The 22023-nt window shown below is 34.7% G+C and overlaps 1 pseudogene; it reads left to right on the top strand.

The window, feature by feature from the left end:
* The first annotated feature begins 3685 nt into the window (after positions 1–3685).
* Positions 3686–3995, top strand: LOC105476957 (NADH dehydrogenase [ubiquinone] 1 alpha subcomplex subunit 1 pseudogene; annotated as a pseudogene).
* Positions 3996–22023: the final 18028 nt, after the last annotated feature.

Genomic DNA, 22023 nt, shown 5'->3' with positions numbered 1-22023 from the left:
ACATATTTCTGTTTTCCTCACTGGGGGCCAGCCTGACCACAGGGAACATATGGCCCTGTTTCAGCTGCCCATGTTACACATGTAGGGGGCCTGGCTCACTTAGGGCAAGCATGTGGGGTTGTAGTGTCTTCTGTGACTAGGACTAATTCCGCAAGTCAACTAGGAAGCTTATTCTCTCCTGCCTCCCACACTGTATAGTACTCCTACAACTCGGTCTGTGAAAACAAAATGTTTTGTCCTTCAATGCCCTCATTTCATTTAAAAATTAATTTTTTAATGAAGATATAATTGTACATATTTATGAGATACATAGTGATGTTTTGATACATATATAATGTATAGTGATCAGATTAGAGTAATGAGCATATCTATCACCTTGAATATTTGGTACTTCTTGTGCTGGGGATATTAAAAATTCTCTCTTCTAGCTATTTTGAAATATACTAGAAATTCTCATTAACTATAATCACCCTACTGTGCTGTCAAACACAATAACTTATTTCTTCTATCTAATTGTATTTTTGTACCTATTATCCTACCTCCCTTCATGTCTCCCGCCCTTTTTCAGACTTTAGTAACCATGATTTTCCTTTCTACTTCTATGAGATAAACCTTTTAAGCTTTCACATATAAGTGAGAACATATGGTATTTATCTTTCTGTTCCTGGCTTATTTCATTAACATAACGTCCTTCACGCTCATTCATGTTGTCCAATGGCCTCATTTCTAATCTCATTTTTATTACATTCAGAACTCAGGTGGGGATGGGGAGGTACCATTTGTTGGGCTTCTTTAAGATGCCAAGACAATTCTCCTGTATTTATCTCATACATTCAGTCATACTATTTACATGGTCATGTGATTCATCCAACCACAGACAGACAGAGTAGATCTTTATTGTTATTACTAATTTATAGCAAATTTTAAAAACATATGCAATGCACAACATCTTATCCTAATCCTTTAGAAACAGACTCTAGATTTAAGCTTAGAGACCAGTCTTTCAATATATTACTGCCACATTAAGAGCTTCTTTCAAAAGAGTGAAACTCTGCATAATTTCTGGGCACTTAGAGTTACTTTTACTTTAACTATTTCTGAATGCTATCCATCACACGACAGGGTGATAAAACATTTGTAGATTACTAAAGAAAATAGTTCCAGTGTTTTCAGCTGGGAATCCTTTTCAATCATAATACATTTCAAAGGGCTGCCAGAAGATTTATTAACTTTTTCTCAGAAATAAATCTTAAACAGTTTGCTACCCAATGTGATATGCTTTTTTCATAATCCAAACCATACTGAGATTGCACAAAAAATGACAAAGTCCCTAGTTATAGAATTCCTGAACAGTGAAATTATGGCTTCAGAAGTAGGAATAGCCCAATATCTTTCATTTCAAGAAAAACACAATTTTCTAACTTTTACCTCTACAGGCAAAAAATTTACTTCTAAAATTCTTTTGAGACTTATACCTCAGTGTTTAAATTTTATCCCTAAATTAGTAATTTTTCTTTATTTTCGTCCACACAGATTCTATATCCTTACTGGGTTATCATCTTTTAAAAAAATTGACAGTTTTATTAAAATATAAGTGATACATAAAACTGTACATATTTAATGTATACAATTTTATAATCTTGAACATATAGATATTCCCATAAAAATCATTACCATGATCAAGGTAATAAACACATCTATCACCTTATGTAAACACTTTTTATGGTGAGAACATGTGACATAAGATCTATATTTATTTATTTATGTTTTAATTGACACATCATAACCATACACATTTATGGGGTACTGAGTGATATTTTGATACATGGATACAATGTGTAATGAGCAATTCAGCATAATGAGAACATCCGTCATCTCAACCATTTGTCATTTCTTGGTGTTGGGAATATTCAAAATTCTCTCTTCTAGCTGTTTGAAGATATACAGGAAGTTATTAGCTATAGTCATCCTACAGTGTTGCAGAACACTAGCACTCATTCTTTCTATCTAGTTGTAATTCTGTATCTATTAACCATTCTTTTCCTCTTCTCTTTCTCTGCTCCCCTTCCCATCCTGTCGTAAACAGTATTCTATTCTCTACTTCTATGAGATCTTTTTATTTTTTTCTCTCCCACATATGAGAGAGAACACAGAGTATTTGTCTTTCTGTGCCTGGCTTATTTTACTTGACATAATGTTCTGCAGGATTATATCCTGGAAACAAACTTTTAAAGTGCATAATATAGTATTGTTAGCCATAGGCATGGTGTTGTACAGGTTTCTAAAACTTAATCATCTTGCCTAACTTAAATTTTATACCCATTAAGCAACAATTTTCTATCTTCCTGTCTCCATCTAGCCCCTAGCAACTGCCATTCTCTTCTCTATTTCTATGAGTTTGACTATTATAGACAGTTTATGTACGTGGAATCATGCAGTATTTCACCTTCTATGACTGGTTTATTTCACTTAGCATAATGTACTCCAGATTCATCTGAGTTGTCACATATGGCAGGACTTTCTTCTTTTCAAAGCTGAATACAGTGATACACCATTATATGTATATATCACATTTCTTTCCGTTCATCTGTCAATAGACATTAGGTTGTTGGGTTTTGGCCATTGTGAATAATGTTGCAGTGAACATGGGAGTTCAGATGTCTCTTTGAGATCTTCATCTTAACGCTTTTAGTTATATACCCAGCAATGGGATTGCTGAATCGTATAGTAGCTCTATTTTTAATTTTTTGAGAAACCTCTATTCTGTTTTCCCTAGTCATTTCACCATTTTAAATTTCCACCAACACTGTTAGAAGGGTTCCAGTATCTCTATATGCTCACAAATGCTTGTTATCTTTTCTGCTTTTGATAATAGCCTAACAAATGTGAGAAAATATCTCATTGTGATTTTTATTTTCCTTTCCCTGATAATTAGTGATGTTGAGCACCTTTTCATATACTTGATGGCCATTTATATGTCTTCTTTGGAGAAACATCTATTTAAGTACTTTGTCTGTTATTAAACTGGTGTGTGTGTGTGCGTGTGTGTGTGCGTACGTATGTTGCTATTAAGCTGTAGAATTCCCTCATATAATTTGAACATTAACCCCTTGTCTGACTGCCTGAACTAGAGTTCCAGATACAATGGAGTGTTTTCTCATTGTATGCATCCTGATGAGATTAGACCTGAATATAAAATCTAGAGCATGAGCAAACAGGCTGAGTGCTAGGCATCCATTTTACTGTCTGATAGTTTTGTAGTCAGCATGGTGACAGAAATTTCCTAATTTGACAGCTTCATACAGCTGTTTTCCCAAAGGAGTAGTTTTCAATTCTTTCATCAGCATTATGGATAGCAACCTCCTCTGTTAGCAACTCTGGCAGCAATGATAGAACATTACCCAAATGCTTTGTAGGTAATAATGTTCTGGAGATATTTCTGGAAGCATAGCCTAAGCCGAGTGCTTTGGCCCTTCCTATTTTTCAAGCTATTTAATATGTAGTAAGACATCCCTTTTTCAACCTAGCTAAAGCAGATTCTGTTTTCTGCAATGGAACTCTAACGTGTAAATTATTTATGAAGTAAAAGTATAGCAGCATGCATAGGATGATAAACTCCAAATAACTCAGAATAGTGGTTTTGACTGGCAATGTGTGGCAGAGAAAAGCATAGAAGGAGGGAAATGGAATAAGAATGGGGAATGCGACTGGGAAGGGAGCCGAAGCCCGGTCACCTTTCAAGGACCCAGAAGCAGGGTTTTGGCCTAGGTAACGGGGCAGAGATGTGGTTCGAGATTCTCCCCGGACTCGCCGCCATGGGCGTGTGCTTGTTTATTCCAGGAGCGGCTACTGCGTACATCCAGAGGTTCACTAATGGGGGCAAGGAAAAAAGGGTTGCTCACTTTGGGTATCACTGGAATCTGATGGAAAGAGATAAGCGCATCTCTGGAGTTGTTCATTACTATGTGTCAAAGGGTTTGGAGAACATTGATTAAGGAAGCATTTTCCTGACTGATGAAGAAACAACTCAGTTATGGCCATCTACCCCTGCTAGAAGGTTATACAGTGTATTATATAACATGCAATGTGTTATGTAGTGCTTAATAAAAATAAAATAAAAAAATAAGAATGGGGAATGCAGATAATTTCATGGCATTATTTTTCAATTTTTATTTCTTAAATGATTAGTGAGTGCCTGCATATTTACTATGTCAATTCTTACACTTTTTGTGTATGAGAAATGTTTTCTTTAAAATAATCTCACCAGATATTCTTTGGAATTTTGTGGATGTGTTTTCTCAGCTGATCATCATTCTTCTGATGATCTCTTATGAAAACTTAGATATCTCCAGTCTCGAGGATAAAGATATGAGTGATACAAACCAGTTAACAAGCTTATTGCAGATGGTCTCAACCACTTCCACTCCACATGCACACCTCACATACCACACACATTACCACACATGCAAAGTTAAGAAACACAGCATTCTCCCTCCTTTCCTCTCTCTCTCCTCTCTCTCTCTCTTTTTGAGACAGTTTTACTCTGTCATCCAGGCTGGAGTGCAGTGGTATGATCATGGTTCACTGCAGCCTCAACCTCCTAGGCTCATGCGATCCTCCCACTTCTACCTCCAGAATAGCTAGGACCAGAGGGTACACCACTGCATTTGGCTAATTATTATTTTATTTAAAAAATGTAGAGATTGGGTCTTCCCTTGTTGCCGAGGCTGGTTTTGAACTCCTGGGCTCATGCAATTCTCCCATCTAGTCCCCTCAAAATGTTGGAATCACAGACATGAGCCACCATACCCAGCCAGTATTATCTTTTTATGTGGTTTATATTAATATATACACACTAAAATTGTAAAAACATGGAATGATTTTTTCAATAACAAACATGATTCAAATATTCTGTTTTCTTTTTTAAGCACTCTGTATGGATTGTGTACAGACAGGTTAAAACTCAATTCCTCTTGCTGTTCTTCAAAGCCTTTTGATTGTAATCAATCTGTCAATACTGCTGTATAGCAGTTTCCTCCTTTGGAAAACAGAAAAAAACATATTAATTTTCTTAAAGTTTTTTATAAGAGTTATTTTTCAACTGGGTGTAAATTATTTCACAAAATATTTGAGGAGGTTTACAACCAAAATTATGACAAAAACAATAGCAAGACTTTTGGCAAAATGAAAGGAACACAAATAATTCCCTCTCTTTGTCTTTTAAAATCCCATTTAAACATCCAGTAGTTAAAACAAAGACAGAAAATTCTGCATGTTCACTGGAAATCAGTCAGAGGTTTGTGTATTCCACATTTTAGAGAACTAGAGGAATTGCTGCTAAATTTAGTACGAATGTAACTGAACTGAGCAAACCTACGTAGAAGTGGTATGAGTCTCTGAGACAAGGATATGCAGACAGCAGTGGTAGCTGAACATTCCAGACAGTACAAAATTTGAGGGGAGGGCTGGGCATGGTGGCTCACAGCTGTAATCCTAGAAATTTGGGAGGCTGAGGTGGGCAGATTGCTTGAGACCAGGAGTTTGATGTTGCAGTGAGTTGTGATTCCACTGCTGTACTCCAGCCTGGGTGACAGAGTGAGCCAATGTCTCTATTGAAAACAAAAGAAAAGGAAAGAAAAGAAATTGAGGGGAGAGGTTTGGAAGCAAAGATGGGCTGGGGAGACTGTTATGGACTGAACGTGTCTCCTCAAATTCATGTGCTAAAATCCTAACTCCCAATGTGATGGTGTTAAGAGGTGGAGCCATTGGTACCTGATTAGATAATGACAGTGGAGCTTTCATGAATAGGATCAGTACTCTCACAAGAGAAGCTTAGGAGAGGTTTCTAGCTCCTTCCACCATGTGAGCATGCAGGGAGAAGGTGGAAGTCAAGGAAGAGGAAATGAGCCGTTTCCAGATACTGACTGCTAACATTTGGACTTCCCAGGCTCTAGAACTATGAGAAATAAACTTCTGTTGTTTATAAGTCACCCAGTCTATGGTATTCTGTTATAGCAACCTGCATGGAATAAGATGGAGACCATCAGATAAAACACTTCTCAAGTTTTTCTCTATTCTTTCACTTGGATTTATTGAAAAATGCAAGTAACTTGCATAGTTGGCATTTAGAAAACTATGCAGAGCCTAGAAGCAGAGAAAGTCTTAAACCTGATCTCCTTCAAAGAGAGAAATAGGCTTATGGGAGGATGTGCTCCCCAGAAAACCTGTCCAAGTCTTTGTTGTAGCCACTAAGCTCCTGGCTGTGGTTTGCATGAGGATCTAATTTATCATTATTTAGCTCAGCCTGTTGGACCTCTGGACTTGGAGGCAGGCCCTGCTGTGACTGATGTGGGCAGGCTCAAGCACTGGAAAGTTGTAAAGGAACAGAAAACAAGCATGGAATCTATGAAAAATTCCATACTTCAAAAGAAGGTAATCTCCATTTCTCTACACATGAAAGAGATTCTTATAATTTTATTATAAGAAATAGAATAGGGATATTTTATATTTATAAAAGCTACAACATAAAGTACAAATATAAAAATTACAAATATTTCTATTTTGCTTGATATGGAATGAAATATGTAAAGCAAAATCTGCCACAAAATTGTTAGAAAAGTAACTGAAATGGCAGCTGTCATGTATCCGTGTAATTAATCCATAATATATTTAAGACAAAAATAATATTTTAAAAATATTGATTACAAAATTGTATTAATGATCAAATTAAAAATTTGAACTCAATATTGGAGAATTCAATTTTCTTACCAATAGCCATAGAAAAACTATAAGAATCAATCATGTAGAAGACCAGTAAAATAATTTTATAAATTACAAATAATAGAAATAGCATACAGAGTTGCTATATGTAGCATATAAAAATACACATGCTTGAAACATTTCATATACTGTTTTAAATAATTATGAAAGTGTAGATAAAAGAGCTATTCAATCAATACTATTAAGAAAATGTGATAATTCTAAATATTAAAATACATGAGATTTAGCCAAAGATTTAAATAGATATAAATACAAATTTTAAATAATCTAGTTATCAAAATTTTTTTTAAAAATCAAGCAAAGTTTATATATGGTTCATGGAAGATTTTCTGTAAGTATTATTTTGAATCACTAAGTTATTTCAGGCAAATAAATAAGTGCAAAAAGAAATAAAAAATGAAGATGAGTAAAATTAGGATTTTAAAATAGTTAGATGAGTAAAATTACTTGGGATTTTAAAATAGTTAAATTTATATCAATAAATTAGTCCATAGTAAATTAATCTAATAGTATCTATAGCTTCTAAAAGAAATATAACAAAACCCTTAAACAATAAATAGATGGTTCTCTGAACTATTCTATCAATACAAAAGAAAACACTCACAAATTGAAGTAAGAAAGGCAATATAACAGATAAGGAAGAGATTCAATAACTCTGTAAGAGAAAGTTATATTCTGTTTATTCTACTAAATATGCATACTTCAATACTGTTTTAAAATGCAAATTGCCAACATTAGTTCAATAAGAAAATATCCTCTGTAGACTGATGACCAGCTCTGCCACATATAGTAGGCAATGCTAGTTGTAAACTTCTAAAAGGCAAGAGAAGGCATGCCCAATGTAATCTTTATGTTTAAATGGCTCTGCTTGGAGTTTTCCAGTATGGTACCAAATGTGTACAGCTGTACTTGGTACACAAACAATGATCAAGACAGAAATGGAAAAGATATTGAAGTGTTACTTCTGAGGAAAACTCAGAAGCCAAGTAAGTCAATTCAATAAGAAAAGGGAATGCAGATGTCCCCAGTATTTTCTAGGCCAAGTTATGTGCCACTACATGCATGTCCTGTTAACGCAGTGTTGCATAGCATATTCATGGTTTGGAATGTTGTATCTCGGGTGTGTGTGCGTGTGTGTGTGTGTGCACATGTTTGTGTGCATGTGGGTAACCCATCCAAGAGCATCCTGAGTGCTGGTGAGAACTGGGTGGTGGTCAAGCCTCTGCTCCAGTGTTACCTCCTTAAAGTGTCAATTCCATCATTTTTCTATTGAAAAATGTGCCCTGCATCCATCAGAAAAGGCTTAACTATTACTAGAAAGCCTGCCTATAGCCCGAATTGAAATATATTGTTATATTATAATTGCATTATATTCTGAATTTTTTTTCTCCTTATCCCTGACATATTAAAGAATATACTGTGCTTGCTTACATAATAAGGACATGATATTAGCTTGCATGAAGAAAAATGGCCTTTTTGTCTTTAGCAAGATTGTAGTTTCCAGTGAAAGCTATGATTTTATGTATGACTGTTGACATTCTTGCCTCTCCAAGAAATCCTTAGAAGATAAAATGTCTCTTTCCTCTTGGTAATATTATTTCAAAAATAGACTTAATCTAAAACAGCTGTTGAAATTGATCCCAAACTGCAGAGTAGGAAAAGGAGGAATAATTTTATTGGGTAAAACTATACATAACAAACTGGTCAACCAGATGGAATTTTCTCTTAAAAAACAACTAATGCTATTTTAAAAAAATACATACTGGTGTGAAGAAAATTATATAAAATGAGTATAACTTTTTATTGCTTTATATTAATTGTTGCTAGATATTATTTCCTTTTTTCTATTTTATTTTGCTCTACTTATTTCCTCACAAATTAAACATTAAATAATATTTAAGATTTTAAAGAAAAAATAATAGAAAAATTATAGCTCTAGTTGGCACTTTACTTTTGCTACATAGCTTCTAATATGCTTTCCTCTTTCAGAAGAATTTGTTATGTTGTAAATTTAATGTTCTGAAGGGGAAGGGTTATACCTCACCTCACTTCTGTCCCCAAAGTCAGTGCATGAGCAAATCACATGTGCCTAGCCAATTGGAAGCTCCAACTGGAAATTTTAGCCCTTGAACAAATATTAGAAAGACAAGAGATGGTTAGAATTCATTTACAAAAACAGCAGTGGTAGCTGTGTCCTGCGGACTTTGAAAAGATGGCCTTTTCACCTCTTCTCAGCTTTATGGTGGTGTCTTGATTTGTGCCTATATTACAAGCCAGTCTTCTATTTCTCTTAGAGTCCAGAAGTATTAACATGTTAAAAATACATTTTCATTTTATTTAAGGTATACAAAATTGATTTTGATACTTGAAGCTGAAGACATATATGTATATATTTGTATTATACATGTAGATGTATAATGTATGTATTATATATGTAGCTATATATGTATGTATGTATTAAATATGTATATATGTAATATATATAAATAATTTGGTTTTGTTTCTATAAACACAATATTTTAACAAATCAAATATGATCTTAAAATTGTACAAGTTAAACATGTTTGTGCTGCAGTAAGAATCAGTATTATTTAAGATATTTCTATGAGAGAAAAGAATGACAATAGATTGTTTAACACAATCTATACAGGGATAGCATGCTGGAAAACTCTAGCACACCATTATCAGTAGGACTCACAAAGAGATAAGACCTCTTTAGCTGTTATAATCTATAATGTAAGCATCACTGTAAATTGGTGGTTATGACCCCCAATATCCAATGGTGCTGGAGCTTAGGATACTAAGTGGAGAGGAGATTGTGATAAGCTCTGATAAAAGAAAAAAGTCATGATATCTATAGCTTTAAAAGGAAGTCATTCTCTTTATTTTTTGAGAAATAGCTCCTGGCTTCTTGCTGGGACCCAGGAAGATTAAATGCTTGTTTCATACATAAATGAGGCAGAGGGGTTATTTGAAAGCCTTTTTAAGACTTGATGGTTCCTTATATGCCAAATCCTTCCCCATCCCTATAGTAAGAAATGAGCAAAACAAACTTAACAAATAAAAAATACAACAACTTAAAACAAGCAAATCTATAAAGAGAGAGAAAAAAAAAACTAAAAAAACCCCAAATGGATGAAATGATCTTTCAAATAAGAAATAACAACAGAATGCCACCCCTACCTAAAAAAACAAAAACAAAACAAAACAAAACAAACCAGCAGGCTTGAAAAGAGCTTCTGAAAATTAAATCTATGAAAGCACTATTAAAAGTTCAAGAGAAAGGCTGAAAACGATATTTAGGGAAACTCATGGAGTATAACAAAGAAAGAAAAAGTTATGTAAAATATTGGGGAAAAATAAAGGAATTTTATTACTAGTCCAGTATGTTTAATATCTTAAAAATAAGACTTGTGGAGCCAGCTAATTGAGATAAGAGAAAGAAGAAAATGTTTAACACAGTAATCAATAAAATTTCATATGAACTTAAAGACATGAGTTTCCATATTTAAATGACTCATTGGGTACTCAGCTCAAATAATAGACATGAATATGTAGCAAGACACCATGATATTTTAGTTTACCAGCATTAACAGCTTCTAGTGGTCAAGGGAAGAAGTAAAGGTGAAGGGAACAGGTGACAGACAAATACAAAAAAAATGAGATTAAGAATGACATCAGACTTCTCAACAGACATATGGAGGGCCAGAAGACAATGGAACAATGTCTTACAATTTTGGAAGATGATGCTAAGTATAGAATTCTATACACATTCAAATTGTCAATCGGGTTTTGTACAAACTAAAAATGTTTTAAATCTGTAAAGTATTCATTTATTTTTATAAGTGATTTCTATGGAATGTAGATTTTTGCCAAAATGAGGGAGTAAACCAAAAGAGAAAAGAGGATATACAATACTCAAGATTTAGGGAAGTCTCGAGTGGCAGCTGGATTGTAGACCTACAGAGCAACCATGCTATTATGGACCAAACAGCTGCCCACACTTCTGAGAGTTCTGTAGGAACATTCCCCCCAGCCCTCACTCCTCTTTGGAGGTTACATTTGATGAAGAAAACTGCTTTGTTTGGAGTTTCAGGGGCAGCCTGCATCAAAAGACTGATCACTGCAGGGGTATAAAGGCACAGTTATCTCACCCCAACTTGAAAGGGGCCATCTCAATTCCAGAATACTGAAGTAGTCTCCCTCTGCCAAATTGTCCTTCCTTCTCCATTTCACAGTTGTGATCTCAAGTGCATTTCCTAATAAACCTCCTGCACACTAAGCTCCATCTCAATTTGTGTCTTCTCAGAGCCATTTAGCACAGTTTGGTTTTAAACTATTTACATGAAATACCGTCTTAAAGTAAAGTTAACAAAAATAAGTAAAGTAGCCTGACACAAATTAAAGTAAAAATAAAATATGTAAGTAATATTAGTGTACAAAATTCACACCCCAAAGACCTGTAATATAGAGGAGTTTAAATTAGAATGCAAGCTTTAAATTAGAATACCACCAATGTGAAAGAGATGAACACAGTTAATTACATGACTTGCTAGGTGTAAGATAAAAATAAACTTGCTCCTAAAGAGAAAGACACTGTATTACTTTATTTCAAGAATAAAGAGAAATTTTTCTCATGAGTTATTAAACACTTTTGTTGTACCATGTATCATTGATACATTCATTTATCCAGTCCTTCCAAAGACTTGTAATTGTACAACAGGAATCTTCAAGGACTACACAGTAAGGTGTAAGAACCAGCAAAGGAAAGATATAACCATCGCCCAGTGTCACATTGTCACTATAAAAGCAAATGCGTGGTGCTATGGGAACCCAAGGACCAATGCTAAAGCTGATTTTGGTGTCATAACAGGGTATCCAGTGAAAGTGATGTCTAAATTTAGGTCTGAAATACGAATAGGAGTTAGATGAATAATGAGAAGAAAGAAGCAGAAAACCACTAAAGTCCTTTCAGCGAGAAAGATAACAGCTTGCCTGGGTGAACTGAAAACTTTTCAGGATAGCTGGATGGCAGGGTTTGCCTAACCTAAATTTATCTTCATCCTGGAGTAAGAGCCTCTTAATTTTGTTAAGATACAATATGCAAGCAAAAAAAAAAAAATTCAGCCTCTTTAGTAGCAAAGTAAAGGCATATTACTTATTTATGACCAATGAATACAAGTAGAGATGCTGTATTTCCCATGGAATCCTCTAAATGGAGGGAGTGCACCCTTCTGTGGCTTTCCTTGTTCTGCGCCGTGGAACACAGCTGAGTTTGAGCACGAAGCCCGTCAATTTTCAGTCTTAATTTGTCTTTTTATACAAACATCTCCGGCTACAATTTCCCTCTCAAACAAATTTCATGGCCTCCCACAAGTTATGATATGTATTATTTTTATTTTCTCTAATTACACATTTTTAAACATTCGTCTACAACTTGCTTAGTTGTGAAAATAGTCTTTATGTAGTACTTCTTTGAAATTTGTTGGAAATTTTTCAATTTTTATAAATATTCTATATAAGTTCCTAGAGAATTCAGTTTTTAAAACGTTTCTGTGTGAAGCAGTTTCTGTTAACTAATATACTCTGTTTACCTGGGTGATCAGTCAATACTTGAGATATGTTGAAATATTCCACTGAGTGTGAATTTGTCAAATTCTCAATTTTAAAATAATTTTTTATTTAAATATTTGAATCTGTATCATTTGCTCTCTACACTTTTTAGAACTTTTGTACTTTCCTGGAGAGGTGAATATTTTATCATTTTCTTGCAATTTTCCTTAACACTAGCATAGCTTTGTGCTTTAAGATCTATTTTTGGATATTATATAACTACACTAGATTCCTTTAAATAATACTTTGTGTTACAGATTTTTATAAATGTTTTAAAAATTTAACCCTTATAGCTGGGTTTAGTTTATATTATGGTTATTTAACTGTATTTAATTTGAGGAGTTCAGTTCATTTACGTTTATGATAATTATTTATATTTTTGACTTATTTTTAAAATCATTACTTTGTGCTTTCATTTGTTCTGATTTTCCACTGCTTTTTAAAAATCTTCTTTTTTGATTGACTGAACTTGTATCTTTATCTGTTTCCCTTCTTCATTTTAAAAATCTCTTGCTAGTTTCTAAGTAATTCTATTCTGTTTAAACTTATTTTGGATGGTGTCCCTTGACATTTTACCATCCATGTTTACATAAATGTTGTTTACAATTACAGTAGTCTCTCCTTATTCAACGTTTCGCTTTCCACAGTTTTGTTTACCCACAGTCAACCATGGTTTGAAAATAATGAATGGAAAACTCCAGAAATAAGCAAGCAATGCATAAATTTTAAACCATGTGCCATCATGAGTAGCCTGATGAAATCTTGTGGTGTTGCTCAGCAAAGACTTATAAAGAAGGCTAACATATCTCTTATAACCTTTTTGTCCTCCAAATATTTATGGAGAACATATTTGCCTTAAATGTATTGTGGTTTGGGATGAAATAATTTATTATAACTAAATTTTGAAATATTCCTTGACACTTTCTAGCCAAAAATCTTTTTTGTTTCCATCCATTTTCTCCACACTGAACACATTCCCACTCACTAGTCACTTATGGCCATGTGGACTATCAGATTGACTGTCAAGGTATTCCAGAGCTTGTGTTCAGGTAACCCTGATTTTACTTAATGATGGCCCTACAGCTCAAGAGTAGCGATGGTGGTAATTTAGATATGCCTAAGAAAAGCCAGAAAGTAAAAAGGTGAAAGGTCTGTATTTTATAAGGAGATAAAAAAGCATCATGTGTGGAGGTTACGAAGACTACAGTAAGAAACAACCTACCTGTGATATTATGAAGAAGGAAAGCAAAAGTCATGCTACTTTTGCTGTTGCACCTCAAACTGTAAACATTACTGCCACAGCGCATGATAAATATTTAGTTAAAATTGAAAAGGCATTACATTTGTGGGTGGAAAACAGGAACAGAAACGAATTCTGATCGATGGCAATTGGGTTTGGTACTACCTGTGGTTTTAGGCATCCACTGCGGGGGCTAGGAATGCATCCCCTGCAGATAAGGGGGGGCTACCGTAATCAATATTTTATCTCAGCCTCACAAACCACACAAAGGCCTTAGGGGAAAAAAAACTGCTAATATCTTCTTTTTTTTTTTTTTTTTTTTTTTTGAGATGGAGTCTTGCTCTGTGCCCCAGGCTGGAGTGCAGTGGCACCATCTCGGCTCAGTGCAAGCTCCGCCTCCCGGGTTCACGCCATTCTCCTGCCTCAGCCTCCCGAGTAGCTGGGACTACAGGCGCCGCCACCTCGCCCGGCTAATTTTTTGTATTTTTAGTAGAGACGGGGTTTCACCGTGTTAGCCAGGATGGTCTCGATCTCCTGACCTTGTGATCCGCCCGTCTCGGCCTCCCAAAGCGCTGGGATTACAGGCTTGATGCTAATATCTTCTTGATTTATAAAGCATTGTTTCTGATATTTTAGACATGATTTTATAATTTTATGTGGGTTATATTATTCAAATTTACTTACCATTTTATATAGATAAGTTTGGTTTACATTTATTTACTGGACTCCTATAGTCTTTAAAGACCTTTTTTCATGCTTACTACATTGTAAACATGGAGAATGCCTGTTTTTTTAAATGATTCATCTCCCTGTTTCTCATACAACTGTATTGACAGTTGCCATGGCACAACCTCCTTGGAGATTACTTATGTAAGTCACAGGAAAGGGCGCCTGCAATATTTAGGTGGATTTGTAAAAAAGCTAGATGGAGTCATCATATGCATGCATGGTTGCCCCTTTCTCTCTTGTGTCCTTTTCATTCCTCCCTAGAGGAAAGGATAAAAGAATCAAAGCACAATAGCTATATTTAGAATATTGGCAGAAAGATTCTTCGTATTCTAACAATGTAAAAAAAAAATGTTTCCTCGATAATAGCATGACAACCTAATCTGAAGAATTAAAGATTTTCTGTTCTGAGAATACTACGATATGCCGACACAGAGGATTTTGAGGTTGATTGCCTCTTTCTACACTCAATAATGATAAAAATATAAACACTAGCAATACTCCTCAATACAGCAATGGAATCTAGCATTTGTTTTCCCTTGTGTTAACCTCTAGGTATTTCTTCCATGTGAGTATAATAATAGAGTAACTGTGGCTTATAAAGTAGCCTTTTCCGCTATTATCATATAATTACCCTTTGTTGAATGCCATGTGCCTAAAAATGCATTAGAACCTTGATCATCATTGCTTTCTATTCTCATAGCTTCATAAGAACTCCATTACGCTTACTTTTTTAAATCAGGAAATTGAGAGAATTTGCTTAAGATTAGACAGATAATGATGATGAGAGCTGGGCTTAGATTCAAAATCTTACATTCAAAAGCTAAGGATCTTAAGTACTCTTTGTTTGAAATTTGATCCACTACACTCTTGCCTCCAACAAGGCAACATTTCTTGCTATAATTTCCTTTCTGTTATTTCCCTTCTGTATACTTTTTTCCAGTGAATTTTATTCCAGGTGCTCCGTATAACACTACTATGATTACTAATAATAACATCATGTTGACTCCATAGAATAGCATTGCATGGCAACTCACTGTTCTTTGAATTATTATTCAAAATAATAATAAATAAATTATTCCAATTTATCTGTGCAACAATCCTATGAGGAAAGTTTGCATGACTTCTAGTTTTACAGATAAGTAGCTAATGCTCACAGAAAGTAATTCAGTTTTTCAAGGTTACCTAGTTAGTATATGGCAGACTCAAATTGTATTCCATGTCCTCCAATTTAAATTCCAAAGTTCTTTATTTCACAATAGTCAATTATTGTAAAGATAAAAACATAAAACAAACAATAACCTTCAAACTACTTAAGGATGTAAGGCACCAGGGTAGCAAATTCTTGGTTATCTGCAGACTTGTAAAGAATGCCAGAGTAACTCTTATAACATTTTTGACCTCCAAATATTTAAGAAGAAAATGTTAGCATTAATTTATTATTGTTGCATTAGCTAATTTACTATAATTAAATTTTAGAATATCCCTCAACACTTTCTAGCCTAGAATTTATTTGGCAAGTGACATAATAAGATATGTTTATTGCGGCACTATTCACAGTAGCAAAGACTTGGAACCAACCCAAATGTCCATCAATGATAGACTGGATTAAGAAAATGTGGCACATATACACCATGGAATACTATGCAGCCATAAAAAGGATGAGTTCATGTCCTTTGTAGGGGCATGGATGCAGCTGGAAACCATCATTCTCAGCAAACTATGGCAAGAATAGAAAACCAAACACCGCATGTTCTCACTCGTAGGTGGGAATTGAACAATGAGATCACTTGGACACAGGAAGGGGAACATCACACACCGGGGCCTGTTGGGGGTGGGGGAAGGGGGGAGGGATAGCATTAGGAGATATACCTAATGTAAATGATGAGTTAATGGGTGCAGCACACCAACATGGCACATGTATACATATGTAACAAACCTGCACGTTGTGCACGTGTACCCTAGAACATAAAGTATAATTTAAAAAAAAAGAGAAAAAAAGAAAAAAATGGGAGTCCAAAGCAGGCAGATCACTTGAACCCAGGAGTTCGAGACCAACCTGGGCAACATAATGAGACCCTGTCTCTAGCCAAATAATAATGATAAAAAAAAAATAGCCAGGCATGGTGGCACGGATCTGTAGTCCCAGCTACCCTGGAGGCTGAGGTAGGAGGATCACCTGAGTCCAGGAGTTCGAGGCTGCTGTGAGCAGTAATCATGTCACTGCACTCCAGCCTGGGTAACAGAGTGAAACCCTGTCACAAATAAATAAATAATAAATAAACAAACAAATAAATAAGCTGGGGATGGTGGTGCATGTCTGTCATCCCAGCTATTCTGGAGGTTGAAGTGGGGGGATTGCTTGAGCCCAGGAATTTGTAGCTGCAGAAAGCGACAATAGTGCCAACACACTCCAACCTGGGTGTCAGAGTGAGACTCTGTCAAGAAAGAAAGAGAGAAAGACAGGGAAGGAAGGAAAGAAGGAAGGAAGGAAGGAAGGAAGGAAGGAAGGAAGGAAGGAAGGAAGGAAGGAAGGAAGGAAGGAAGGCAGGAAGGCAGGCAGGCAGGCAGGCAAGCAGGCAGCAAAGGAAGGGAGGGAGGGAGGAAGGAGAGAGAGAGAGAGAAAGAAGAAAGAAAGAAAGAAAGAGAAAGGAATGAAGGAAAGAAAGAACGAAAGAAAGAGAAAGAAAGAAAGAAGGGAGGGAGGGAGGGAGGAAGGAAAGAAAAAAAGAAAGAAAGGGAAAGAAAGAGAAAATAAGTGGAAGCCAAAGGCACTATAGTAATTTTTAAATTTACATAATCTATCTCCTTTTAGCCCCTTTTGGAATCATTCTATAAATTTGCTAATACCATTATATACATCAGTAACATTTAGCAAGAGCAAAAATTGACATTGGAAAAAGTGAAAAACATTTGCATCATGGTGATTTGCAATCAGGGTTATTAACATGGCTTCAAAGATATTATTGTTACTTAAAGTTCTATCGACTATATTTAATATAACATATATGATTCTTATACTTATTCTGATGTAACTCATACTTTTTCTTTCTCTTTTTTATTTTTTATTTTTTTAGTTTTCTAAACCCAGCTGTACATGTGTGACTCTCATGATTGCTAGTGAGATGTTCAAATGTAACCACTATCTGGAATGTTATGTCTTTTAAGGACATAGCAGTTTTGGCTTGTTAGCAAAGACTGAAAATCCAATTGAACAAAATTTTCTTCAAAAATTTTAAAACATATTAATTCATAAGAAATAAGAATTAAACATAGATACATTTAAGTAGCAATTTAAGAAGCCAATTATCTTGATTCCTATTTTTGCAATGTCTAAGTTTATTCTTAAATATGATAATACATGTATCTATCTTTCTCTTTTCTTAGAATCATGCAATAAAATAGTGATGGGTGATTAAATAACTCCTAGGACAAAGAAGCAAGATTACAAATAAAGCTACTTCTGCTTCTGTGGTCATTAACAAAGAGCTGTATAAAAACAGTAAAACAAGGACTACATTACTGAAATTTAAGAAAAGTAACACATCCTGCATCTGATCCAGTGATACGTCCATATATGATTCCCTAAAAAAAGGTCTTACAGTTTTTAGTTAATCTTTGCAAAAATTCCTGAGAAATGCGCAGGTTTAAGAAGTGGAAATTCTTACCCACATCAAGTGTGGGATGAGGACAATGGGTTGGCAATGGATTGACAGTGCTTAAGTATTCTTTATATCTGGTCCACCAAAATCCATAGACAATCATTCATTTAGTCCTTAATAAGGCACTGTTTTTCAAATCTGAAGTAACTGGCAGCAGATCACACAAGCACAGGAATTTCCAAGTACTGTTCTGAGTCAGAATCTGGTGTCCCCTTTCTTTATCTTTTCATTTTGGATACTTTGTTTTGCCAGCTGAGAAATACCTTTCCAAAGAAATCAAAAGGTATGAGTCTGGCTGGTGTGCCACGGGCCTCAGTTGAAACTGACATGTTAGATAGTCAGGAGGTAATAGTTCAGAGAAAGCAAAATTTTCACTTTGGGAATTAAAACAAAAAAAAGATACTGTTTTTGAACTTTTATAATTTATTATTTTGTAAGATCTGGTACATATTACTTAATTATTTTACATAGCACCGATTGGAGAGGCAAAGATAAATGCTGTTTTTCCCCATTTCATGGATAAGAATGTTAAAACAGAGATATTAAACTGAAATACACGCTTTGTTAAATGCATATTACAGAACCAGAAATGTAATATGCTCCTTGAAATAATTTTGAAGATGATATTTTCTCTTATTAGCTGGGTAAAATCCATACTAGGCTAAAATTCATTGTTATGTAGAACTTTGCATTCTGTTTCTGCTTTGCTGTTAATTTGCTGAAGTGAGGAAACTCATTTCTTGTAGTGTTATGGACTGAATGTATGTGTCCTCCCAAACCTCATATGTGAAGCTGTAACCCCTGGGAGGTAAGACCATTGGGAGGTAATTAATCTTAAATGAAGTCATGAAGGGGGAGCTCCTATAATGAGGTTAGTGCCATTTTAAGAGGAAAACACCAGAACCTTCTTTCTGAGCCATGTGAGGATACAGCCAGCTGGCAGCCGTCTGCAAGCCAGGAAGAGAGCCCTCACTAAGAAGGAATCCACTGTCACCTTGTTCTCAGACTTCTAGCCTCCAGAACTGTGAAAAATAAATGCTTGTTGTTTAAGCTCACCAGTCAATGTTATTCTGCTGTAGCAGCCCAAGCTGATGAAAATGCTTGCAGATCCATGTAATACTGACCAAAACTGCTTCATACATGATACCAGAACCTCATGCAAATTATCTTTACTATGATTTTTAGAAGCAGTAAAAGGTCGTAGTATCTCTCTGAAAAGCTCATTCATATCATTAGACATACTTTACAAAGAATAGTGTAATAACAGTTGCTTACGGTCATATACAATTTTACACAAAAATTATCAAGATTTATGTTAAATATATTCAAGTTTTTCTTCCACAAAATACATTTTAGTAAAAGGTAAATCATTTGTGACAAAATATTTGCAAGTTTTTTTAATTGTTATTTATTTATTTATCTTAGGTATATTGAATGAAGAATTAAAATTTGGATTTCAAGTCATTATGACTATACTTATATATAGTTTAGAATAAAATATAAAAATGATAGTAGTTGAAACATTTAATTTTGGAAGTTGACATTTTTCTGAATCTTTTTTTGTGGTTTGTCAGTCATCAATATGTAATTTAAACTATCAGGCTAATTTATTACAACTGGTAATCACATAATGGATAGCATTACAAATCCATTCTCTAATGGAAGTCTATAGCAATTTACAATCAGAGAAGAACTTTAAAGAATAAGGTTATTGATTCCCTGTTGCATAATAGGAATTATTAAACCAATAATAAACCAAGGTCTCCTCTGAAGGCAGCAAAGACAGTTAGATTTTACTATCATAAGGACAGTAGTTACTCCCCTAATGATAGCCTTTTCCAGGGTTTAACTACTTATTCTGACAGAAGATTCTCTTGGTTTCACTGAATTTATATTCTAATTTTCAGATCAGAAGAGCAGCTGGTAAATATCACTTAGAATAAACTTTCTATACTTAAACATGTACAGTCATGACATTACTATTTGTCTTTCACCAGGGGTCTGAAGCTGAGTGGCTTATTGATTTTATATTCTCTTATTTTACATTACTGATTACTTTCCTTTGAAAGATTGCACAATTTATAAATTATTTAGCATGTAACTACTCAATAGCAAATTATAATACTTAGTTACCAAAGTCAAAATCACAAAAGTTCAATGTGGTGAGATTTGATATTTTTGTTTAATGTAAATTACATATGTATGAACAAATTATTTTTCTTGCCTTGAAATATCATATAACCTATACTTTTAGGTTAAAACAATATAATTAGATATATAAATATTATTTCTTATTTTATTTAATTAATATTTATGGGATTAGTATGCACTAAACATATGAGATATAGTGTTATCTCCATCAAGCAGCTTTCAGGCTGATGAGGGAAATATGGATAAGAATTTCTTAAACTATTCTAACAAGTAATAAAGTTATTACTAAGGCATAATTTTAACTGAAAGAAAGGGGAATGAGGTAGTAAGGCATAGGTGAAATGTAAGGTGGAATTGATGGCTGAATTGGTGGCTCACACCTGTAATCCCAGAACTTTGGGAGGCTGAGGTGGGAGGATCACCTGAGGTCGGGAGTTAGAGAACAGCCTGACCTACATTGAGAAACTCTGTCTCTACTAAAAATACAAACTTTGTTAGGCATGGTGGTGCATGCCTGTAATCCTAGCTACTCAGGAGGCTGAGGCAGGAGAATTGCTTGAACCCGGGAGGCAGAGGCTGCGGTGAGCCGAGATCGTATAATAGGCAACAAGAGCGAAACTCCATCTCAAAAAAACAAAAAAAAAATTGAATTGATGGATAAATGTGTTTTTCATAAGCACAGAAGTGGATGAAAGCTATTATAGAGTGAGAGGAGAATAATCAAAGACAAGGATCATACAAATGTTGATGTATATTAATTCTGGGTAAGAGGATGACATATATGTAGCAAAGTATAAGCCAGAAATGAAGATGAGTCAAGGGTAAGTTTACTGAGAAAAGAATGTGTTATGTTTAGGAAACTAAGTAATTCCTAGAACATAGGAATTGAAAGAATAGGGTGGGAGCTGTCACTGTAATCAACTCTATATGGAATGTCAAAGAGGTTAGACTTTATTTGGTAAGTAATGGGGAGCCATTGAAGATGTTTAAGCAAGAGAACAGCCTGGTATGGCTTACTGTGTTACTACATTACTATGGAGCAGTGTGTAGATGAACTTCTTGTAAGTAATACCAGACTGAGTTGAATATTTATATAGAAAATAATGAAGTTATTTTATTTAATTTATTTATTTTTAAGACCCTACCTTAAAAAATGATAAGTAATTACAAGCATACATATAAAAGGCAAAAATAAAAAAAAGACTTTTGATAGATACATAAGATATTTTCATGGCAAATTTGAATTTTTAAACAAATACATAAAATTCTCCAAACAAAAAGGAAAATACTGATAACTATTTTTATTAAAAACTCAATAGATTTTCAATAAAAATTTGACAACATCCTGCATTAGTCAGCTTAAGCTGCCACAAAAAATGCCACAGACTGGGTGGCTTAAACAATCAGAATTCATTTTTTAACAGTTCTGGAGGATTGAAATTCTAAGGCCAAGATGCTAGCTGGTTGGGTTCCTGGTGAGGGCTCTCTTCCTGGCTTGCAGTTAGCCACCTGCCTTCATACTGTCTCTTCACGTGGCACAGAGAGAGAAAGATAGAAAGCTCTCTGCCATCTCTCCTTATAAGGATGCTCTTCCCATCAGGAAGACTTCACCTACCTGATCTCATCTAAGCCTTATTACCTCCCAAAGGCCCTGTCTCAAAATAACATCACATTGGGGGTTAGGGGTTCAACATATGAGTTTAAAGGGAACCCAATTAGGTCCATAGCACACTGCATCTTCTGCTTCTGTCCTCTCATTTTCTCCAACCCTATGGTTCCTCCTGGATTGATTGCTAGATAACCTCCCTCCAATCAAAGCATTGGGCTCTGATTTCAACAAGAATCCAGACT

Source organism: Macaca nemestrina, chromosome 19, assembly GCF_043159975.1.
Source record: "Macaca nemestrina isolate mMacNem1 chromosome 19, mMacNem.hap1, whole genome shotgun sequence".
Taxonomy (NCBI): Eukaryota; Metazoa; Chordata; class Mammalia; order Primates; family Cercopithecidae; genus Macaca; species Macaca nemestrina.
This window is presented reverse-complemented; position numbering and strand designations above follow the sequence as displayed.